This window comes from Glycine max, chromosome 3, assembly GCF_000004515.6.
Source record: "Glycine max cultivar Williams 82 chromosome 3, Glycine_max_v4.0, whole genome shotgun sequence".
Taxonomy (NCBI): domain Eukaryota; kingdom Viridiplantae; phylum Streptophyta; class Magnoliopsida; order Fabales; family Fabaceae; genus Glycine; species Glycine max.
The window spans coordinates 31,831,805-31,841,575 of NC_016090.4; positions in this window are offsets into that span (position 1 = coordinate 31,831,805).

A 9,771-nucleotide genomic window follows, 5' to 3' on the forward strand; every position below is an offset into this window, starting at 1 on the left:
ACCCACAAATGAAATTGTCCTATACAGCCCATACAATAGCAGCAACTTACTGGGGTAAGTTGTTTTTCCGAAAAACTCATTTCCGTTTACTTCAATTTGGCTCTTAGAAATACTCTCACACCTAAACCAAAGGCGGTTATTTTGGGCATCTAACATTTTTACTGGGACACCCAGCAACTAAGGTGAAAAGACTAAAATATTCTTTATCTTTTCTCTATAACTTCTTCCTTCATTGCTAGCAACCAAGGTGAAAGGGTCGAAATGCCCTTTACCTTTTCTCTATAAAAAAAAAAGTGACTCGTCCGTATACGAGTCACTTCTTCCTTCATTGGTGCTTCTTCTTCCTTTCTTCTTCTATGTTCCATGTTCTTCATTTCTTCCATTCAGCAAGCTTCTTCTCCATTCATTGGCTTGACACATTTTTGTTCTCCTTCGAGATAAGTTATTCTCTTTATCATTTTCGATTTGTTTGTGCATTGTTTTATTTGAATCATTGTTTTGGTTGTTGGTTGTTTGAATCATTTCCCAGTTGGTTGTCGCACAATGTGAAAATGACATTTTTTTTAACAAAATGTCATACGGATTGGCAATCCTTATAAATCATACGGATCAGTAATCCTTATGGGTCATACGAATTATCCGTATGACATTTTTTTTAATTCTAAATTTATTTTTCTGATTTATTTTTTAATTTGTTTTGTAATGTAATTTTTTATATTAGCAATAGTTTTAGCAATTTTATAAGTATTGGTTTGGTGATATTATTTTATAGTGGTATAAAAACAATACAAAAAAAATTAATTTAGTAATTAGATTGGTAAAAAAAATTATAATATATATAAACGAATTTAGAAATAACAATACTGTAATATTAAATTTGTTTAACTTTTAAAAAATATTGAAACCAATATTTAAAAGATATTAAATTTGGTAGTTATAAAAAATATTGAAACCAAAATTTAAAATAATTTTTTTAGACAAGTGGTCTCAGATATCTTAAGAAAGGAGGTTGAATTAAGATATTACAAACTATTTCCCCAATTAAAAATTCTACTTTGATTTTAATGCAAGTTCCATGTTCCCTTAAAGATAGATTTCTAAAAGATGATTCAAAATAACCAATTTGAATGTAAATGTAAAGCAACAATAAATAAAAGAATTTAAGGGAAGAGAAAGTGCAAACTCAGTTTTATACTGGTTCGGTCACACCCTTGTGCCTACGTCTAGTCCTCAAGCAATCTGTTTGAGAGTTTCACTATCTTGTAAAAACCCTTTACAAGTTCTGAATCACACAAGGACAACCCTTTCTTTGTGTTCAGATTGCTTTACAACAAGAGACCCTCGGTCTCTTAATCCCTTTTCAGAAGTAAGAAGAAGAGAAGAAGAAATCTCTCTTGAAAGAGATAGATTGAACAATGAAACACTCAAATAATTTCTTATTGAATTGCAAGTGTTTTGGCCAATGAATATTTTAGAGGATAAGACAATTTTGCTTTTGAGAGGATAAGACTTTTTGTTCAGAAAAACTCTAAGCAAATTCGTGTTCCAAGTCACATATAAATAGACCTTTGATGGTCATTCAAAAACCATTTGAATAGATGTGACTCTTGAAAATTATTTTCTGAAAATCTCCTCTGGTAATCGATTACAAGACTTATGTAATCAATTACAGGCTTTAAAATTTGAATAAAAAACGTTCAATAACTGCTGGTAATCGATTACCATCTAAGTGTAATCGATTACACATTGTAAAATTTGAATTCAAATTTATAATAGTTGTTATAAATAGTTTCAACTGCTGGTAATTGATTACAATACTCATGTAATCGATTACATGCTTCCAAAAGTATTCAAAATTATTTTAAAAGCATTTCAGGAAGTAATTTGGCCACTGGTAATTAATTACATCCTCTGGTAATCGATTACCAGAGAGTAAATCTTTTGTAAAAACATTTTAGCGTAAATTCTTTGGCCAAACCTCTTGTTGTTTCAACTTGGAATTCCCTTCCTAAGTCTCTAGAGATTATCTTGATCATATATCTTGAATTTCTTGGATTCTTGTCTTGAATTAAACTTGAGAAGCGCATGATCCTTTGGCATCATCAAAACATCAAAATGTCTTTGCTTCTACAATCTCCCCCTTTTTTATGATGACAATTTAATTCCTGAAATCAAGATACAAGATAGAATATATACAAGATAGAATGTTCACTCATCCCATACTCCCCCTATGTTTTGGAATTTATGATCTCTTGATTTCTAAGCTCCTAATCCTCGTTTCTCTCCCCCTTTGGCAACATCAAAAAACCAAAGTACGTGGAAATTAACATAAGGCAGAAAATAACACAGCCATAACCATTCACAAGTTGAAATCAAGCACAATAACATATTTAATCAATCAACACAAACAATCAATCATTAAACATAAATATTTCAATCAACCAATCAATCCTTATTTATCCAAATCACTAACATCTAAGAGGCCTAATTCTCTTCTAATGGCAAAGAATGTTTCCTTGGGGAGAGGTTTTGTAAAGATATCAGCAAGCTGATTCTTTGTATCAACAAATTCTAGCACACAATCTCCCTTCAGAACATGATCTCTTAGAAAATGGTGCCTAATTTCTATATGCTTGGTTCTAGAATGTTGAACTGGATTTTTGGAAAGATTAATTGCACTTGTATTATCACACCTAATAAGTATATAGTCAAGAAGGATTCCATAGTCAGAGAGTTGTTGCTTCATCCATAAAATATGTGCACAACAATTGCCGGCAGAAATATATTCCGCTTCTGTAGTGGATAAAGCAACACTATTTTGTTTCTTACTATGCCAAGACACTAGAGCTGATCCAATGAATTGACAAGTTCCACTTGTGCTCTTTCTATCTGTTTTGGAACTGGCAAAGTCTGAATTAGAGTATCCTATTAAGGTACGTGTGGAATTCCTAGGATACCATAAACCTATATTCATAGTGCCTAACAAATATCTTATGATTCTTTTAACGACACTAAGATGTGACTGTTTGGGATTTGATTGAAATCTAGCACACATACACACACTAAACATTATATCAAGTCTGCTAGCAGATAAATAAAGAAGGGATTCGATCATACCTCGATATTGCTTAACATCTATTGACTGACCGGTTTCATCTTTATCTAAATAGCAAGCAGTGCTCATTGGTGTAGTCATGTGCTTAGCATTTTCCATCCCGAATCTGTGAATTAACTCTTTGCAGTACTTGGATTGATTGACAAAAATTCCAGTCTTGGTTTGTTTAATTTGTAATCCAAGAAAGAAATTAAGTTCTCCCATCATTGACATTTCAAACTCACTTTGCATGTCATGAGAGAATTCCTTGCACAATAATTCATTAGTAGATCCAAAAATAATATCATCAACATAAATTTGAACCAATAAAATATCATATAATTTTCTCTTTATGAAAAGAGTAGTATCTACTTTGCCTCTAGAGAAATCCTTTTCTAAAAGGAACTTACTCAGACGCTCATACCAAGCCCTAGGGGCTTGCTTTAAGACATATAAAGCCTTTTTTAATCTAAAAACATGATTAGGCTTGTCTAAGTTTTCAAATCCAGGGGGTTGATCTACATATACTTCCTCTTGAATAAAGCCATTTAAGAATGCACTTTTTACATCTATTTGATAAAGCTTAAAGTCCATTATGGATGCATAGGCTAATAACATTCTGATGGCTTCTAATCTAACAACTGGAGCATATGTTTCCTCATAATCTATCCCCTCTTCTTGATTATATCCTTTGGCGACTAATCTAGCCTTATTTCTAATAACTATGTCATTTTCATCTAATTTATTTCTAAACACCCATTTTGTTCCAATGATTGGGTAGTTTTCAGGTTTCTCAACTAACTCCCAAACATTATTTATTTCAAATTGGTTTAGTTCTTCTTGCATAGCTATTATCCAATTTTCATCTATTATGGCTTCATTTAAATTTTTAGGTTCAATCGTAGATACAAAACCATGTTATTGCATAAATCTTTGAGAGAGTGTCTAGTTATTACCCCTTTTGAGATATCACCAATAATGTTGTCAAGGGGATGATCTCTTGAAGCTTTCCACTCTCTTGGAAGATCATTATTTGCTTTGACTTCTACTGGAGAATCTTCATTGCTTCCTTCTCCTTTTCCTTTAGAATCTTGTCCATCAATATGCATTTGTTCTAAAGATTCTGCAATATCATCTAAAATATCCTTTCTTGGAGAAATAACATTAGACTCATCAAAGGAAACATGAATCGATTCTCCAATTGTCATTGTTCTCTTATTATATATTCTATAAGCTTTACTATGCAAGGAATAACCAAGGAAAATTCCTTCATCTGACTTAGCATCAAACTTTCCTAAGTTTTCTTTTCCATTGTTTAATACAAAACACTCGCAACCAAAAACATGAAGATGCGAGATGTTTGGTTTCCTAACATTGAACAGTTCATATGGAGTTTTCTTTAAAATGGGTCTTATTAAAGCCCTATTCATGATATAGCATGCAGTATTAACGGCTTCAGCCCAAAAATATTTTGGAAGAAGAGTATCATTTAATAAGGTTCTAGCAATTTCTTTCAAAGAACTATTTTTCCTTTCAACAACTCCATTTTGTTGAGGGGTTCTAGGTGCAGAAAAGTTATGTTCAGTGTCATGCTTATCACAAAATAAATCAAATTATTTATTTTCAAAATCACCCCATGATCACTCCTAATAGATATAATTTTGAGATTTTTCTTATTTTGAATAACTTTTGCAAGTTTCCTAAATGCTTGAAATGCATCATTCTTATGAGTGATAAATAGTGTCCAAGTATATCTAGAATAATCATCAACAATGACAAGTGCATAATAGCTTCCACCAAAACTCATAATTCTAGAAGGATCAAACAAATCCATATGTAACAATTGTAACGGTTGAGTAGTTGAAACAATGTTTTTGGATTTGAATGAAATTCTAGTTTGTTTTCCCTTTTGGCATGCATCACACAGTCTATCTTTTTCAAATTTTAGTTTAAGTAAACCAACAACTAAATCTTTTGAAATTAATTTATTTAAGTGTTCCATGTTTATGTGAGCAATATGTTTATGCCATAGCCATGGATCATCATCTTTGCTAAGAAAACATTGATTATTATCTAGTTTTTGACTTAAGTCTATCATATAAACATTGTTGATTCTATATATGCTTTATATTAGTATCATGTTTATGTTCAATGAGACATTTTTTAGAATCAAATGATACTAGATAGCATTTATCACATAATTGACTAACACTAAGAAGTTGTGCTTAAGGCCTTCAACAAGTAGAACATTTTCAATGGAGTTTGAAGAATTCGTACCTATTTTTCCAACTCCAAGAATTCTACCTTTATTGTTATCACCATAAGTTACATGCCCACTTTTCTTGGGAGAGATATGTGTGAACTTTGATGCATCTCCGGTCATATGTTTTGAGCACCCGTTATCTATGTACCACTTTTTCCTCAATGGTTCCTACAAGATTAACATTGTGACTTAGGTACCCAATTTTTATTGGGTCCTTGAGTGTTAGTGTGAACAATGGATCCTTTTGGGACCCAAATCATCTTAATGTTGTTACAATTTTTCTTAAAATAGCATGTAGATGTTCCATGTCCTTTTCTTCCACAATAAAAACATGTAATGAAAGGAGAATTATATTTTTGTGAGGAAGAAAAGAAACTTTTGTAAAACTTTTGTTGTTTTTCTGGTTTGTATCCAATTCCTGCTTTATCAAGAATACATCTTTGATTTCCTAATATGACATCTAGGTTATTCTTGCCAATAGAAAATTTTGCAAGTGAGTTTTTCAAATTTTTAATTTCTTCTACATATTTGATACAACATTTACATGAATTTACTTTTTCATTAGTCATAGTAGAAACATGAACTTTATCACTAGATTTAGCGATTGAAACTTCAGTTTTAAGAAGATCTATTTCTTTGTTTAATTTTGAAATTTCTTTCTCTAAATCTGAAATTGTTTTCTTAGATGAAGAAACAAGTTTTGCTAGTTTAATTGATTCACTATGTAATTTAGCAAATGCATCTTGTAACTCATCAAAAGAAATAGATTTGTTAGAAGATGTTACCTCTTCGTCGCTTTCATAGTATTTGCCCATTAGACATAGATTAATCATTTCTTTTTCAGAGTCATCAGACGATTCTAAGTCTTTATCATCCCATGTGATGTAGGCCTTCTTTGCTTTCTTTTCTCCAATAGTCTTCTTTTCAGACTTCTCTATTCTTTTCTTAAAGATTGGACAATCAGCCTTCAGATGTACGGGTTGATTGCACTCAAAGCATTTTGGAGTTTGAAATGACTCTTCAGTCCTTCTTTTAGGTTTGAAGTTTTGTCTTCTTTGATTTCCTCTCATTCTAATAAATTTGTTGAATCTTTTGACAAAGAGGCTAAGATCTTCATCTTCATCTAAGTCAATTGAATCTTCTATGTCACTTTCCTCTGGCTTTAAGAGCAATTCCCTTCTTCTTATCATTTTCTTCATGTTGATTTAGTCTTTGCAGCTCCATCTCATGTTCCTGTAATTTTCCAAATAGTGTAGCAAGAGACATAATAGACAAATCTCTAGATTTTGTGATGGCTGTTACCTTTGGTTGCCACTCTCTACTTAGACATCTTAACACTTTATTTATGAGATCCTCGTTTGGAAATATTCTTCCTAATGATGCAAGATCATTAACTATATGTGTGAAACTTTTCTGCATATCTTGTATACTTTCATTTGTCTTCATCCTAAATAATTCATACTCATGAGTTAAAGTATTTATCCTAGATCATTTGACATCAGTTGTTCCCTCATGTGTAACTTGTAGAGTGTCCCACATATCCTTAGCACTCTTACAATTTGAAACCCTAAAATATTCATCCATTCCTAGGGCAGAAGTAATGATGTTTTTAGCCTTTTAATTATACTGCACTAATTTTATGTCATCTTCAGTCCACTCTTTTCTAGATTTTTCTATTGTTGCATTTCCAGCCACCATGGTAGGTGATACAAGCTCCATTGGAGCTTGTAGGCCTAGGATCTTCTTCATCAATGGACTCCTTAGCTTCTTGGAAGATGAATGGCAGCGGAATGGAGAAAGGAAGAGAGAGAGGAGATGCCACTTCAAGGAGAAGATGAGTCTAGAAGAAGCTCACCACCATAGGAGGCCATGGATAAGAGCTTGGAGGAAGAAGGAGATGAATGAAGGGAGAGGAAGAGAAGAGCACGAAATTTTGTGCTCTAAATGAGCTTTGAAATCTGAATTTTAATATTTAAATGATCAAAGTTAAAAAAATGCACACACATGACCTCTATTTATAGCCTAAGCGTCACACAAAATTGGAGGGAAATTTGAATTTCAATTCAAATTTCACTTGAATTTGAAATTGAATTTGTGGAGCCAAACTTTGGAGCCAAAATTTCACTAATTATGATTAGTGAATTTTAGTTATGGTTCAGCCCACTAATCCAAGATCAATTCCAAGATTCTCCACTAAGTGTGCTTAGGTGTCATGAGGCATGTAAAGCATGAAGGACATGCACAAAGTGTGACTATATGATGTGGCAATGGGGTGTAGTAAGCAAATGCTCACCTCCCCCTCTAAAATTTAATTGGATTGAGCTTCTACCAATTCAATTAAATTTATTTCCCAACACACATCAAATATTCACTTAGTGCATGTGAAATTACAAAACTACCCCTAATACAAAAACTAGTCTAGGTGCCCTAAAATACAAGGGCTGAAAAATCCTATATTTCTAGGGTACCCTACCTACATTATGGAATCCTAAATACAAGGCCCAAAAATAATGAAACATTAATCTAATATTTACAAAGATAAGTGGGCTCGTACTTAGCTCATGGGCCCGAAATCTACCCTAAGGCTCATAAGAACCTTAAAGTCTTCTCTTGCATCTTTGGCCTAATCTACTTGGAGTTTTCTATCCAATGCCGTTGCGGGGTAGGATTGCATCAGTGGGTACATAAGGTCCTACTTCTATGGCTTCCCAAATGTTTAAGTCTATTGCCTAAGGGAAGATTTGCATTCGGGTTTTCCAGTAGTGGTAACCCTCTCCATTAAAAATAGGAGGCCTATTTATTGAATTTCCTTCTGGGAATAAGAAGTTTGCTGAGGTCATTATTCTTGAAGCTTCTAAACTTTATACAAGAATGAAGCTCTGATACCACTTTTCAGACAAGTGGCCTCAGATATCTTAAGAAGAGCGCTTGAATTAAGATATTACAAACTATTTCCCCAATTAAAAATTCTACTTTGATTTTAATGCAAGTTCAAAGTTCCCTTAAAGATAGATTTCTAAAAGATGATTCAAAATAACCAATCTGAATGTAAATGTAAAGCAACAATATATAAAAGAGTTTAAGGGAAGAGAAAGTGCAAACTCAGTTTTATATTGGTTCGGCCACACTCTTGTGCCTACGTCCAATCCCCAAGCAATGCGCTTGAGAGTTCCACTATCTTATAAAAGCCCTTTACAAGTTCTGAACCACACAAGGACAACCCTTTCTTTGTGTTCAGATTGCTTTACAACAAGAGACCCTCGGTCTCTTAATCCCTTTTCAGAAGTAAGAAGAAGAGAAGAAGAAATCTCTCTTGAAATAGATAGATTGAACAATGAAAGACTCAAATAATTTCTTATTAAATTGTAAGTGTTTTGGCCAATGAATATTTTAGAGGATAAGACAATTTTTCTTTTGAGAGGATAAGACTTTTTGTTCAGAAAAACTCTAAGCAAATTCGTGTTCTAAGTAACATATAAATAGACCTTTGATGGTCATTCAAAAACCATTTGAACAGATGTGACTCTTGGAAATTATTTTCTGAAAATCTCCTCTGGTAATTGATTACAAGAATTGTATAATCGATTACAGGCTTTAAAATTTGTATAAAAAACGTTCAATAATTGCAGGTAATTGATTACCATCCAAGTGTAATCGATTACACATTGTAAAATTTGAATTCAAATTTCTAATAGTTGTTATAAATAGTTTCAATTGCTGGTAATTGATTACAATACTCATGTAATCGATTACATGCTTTCAAAAATATTCAAAATAATTTTAAAAGCATTTCAGGATGTAATTTGGCCACTAGTAATTGATTACATCTTCTGGTAATCGATTACCAAAGAGTAAATCTTTTGTAAAAACATTTTAGCTTAAATTCTTTGGCCAAACTTCTTGTTGTTTCAACTTGGAACTCCCTTCCTAAGTCTCTAGAGATTATCTTGATCATATATCTTGAATTTGTTGGATTCTTGTCTTGAATTAAACTTGAGAAGCGCATGATCCTTTGGCATCATCAAAACATAAAAATGTCTTTGCTTCTACAAATTTAAATTTGTTAGTTTTGAAAAATATAGAAACAAATTTTAAAGTGATAATAAATTTGTTAGTTTTAAAAAATGATTGAAATAAAATTTTAATATATTTTAAAATTGTTAGTTTTTTAAAAAAATTAAAACCAAAATTTAAAATATATTAAAATTCTTAGTTTTAAAAAATGATTGAAACCAAATTTTAAAATATATTAAATTTGTTAGTTTTAAAAAAATGTTCAAACCAATATTAAAAAGATATTAATTTTTTTAGTTTTAATAAATATTGAAACCAAAATTTAAAATAATTTAAATTTGTTAGTCTTAAAAAATATTGGAACAAATGTTTAAAAGTGATAATAAATTTTTTAGTTTTA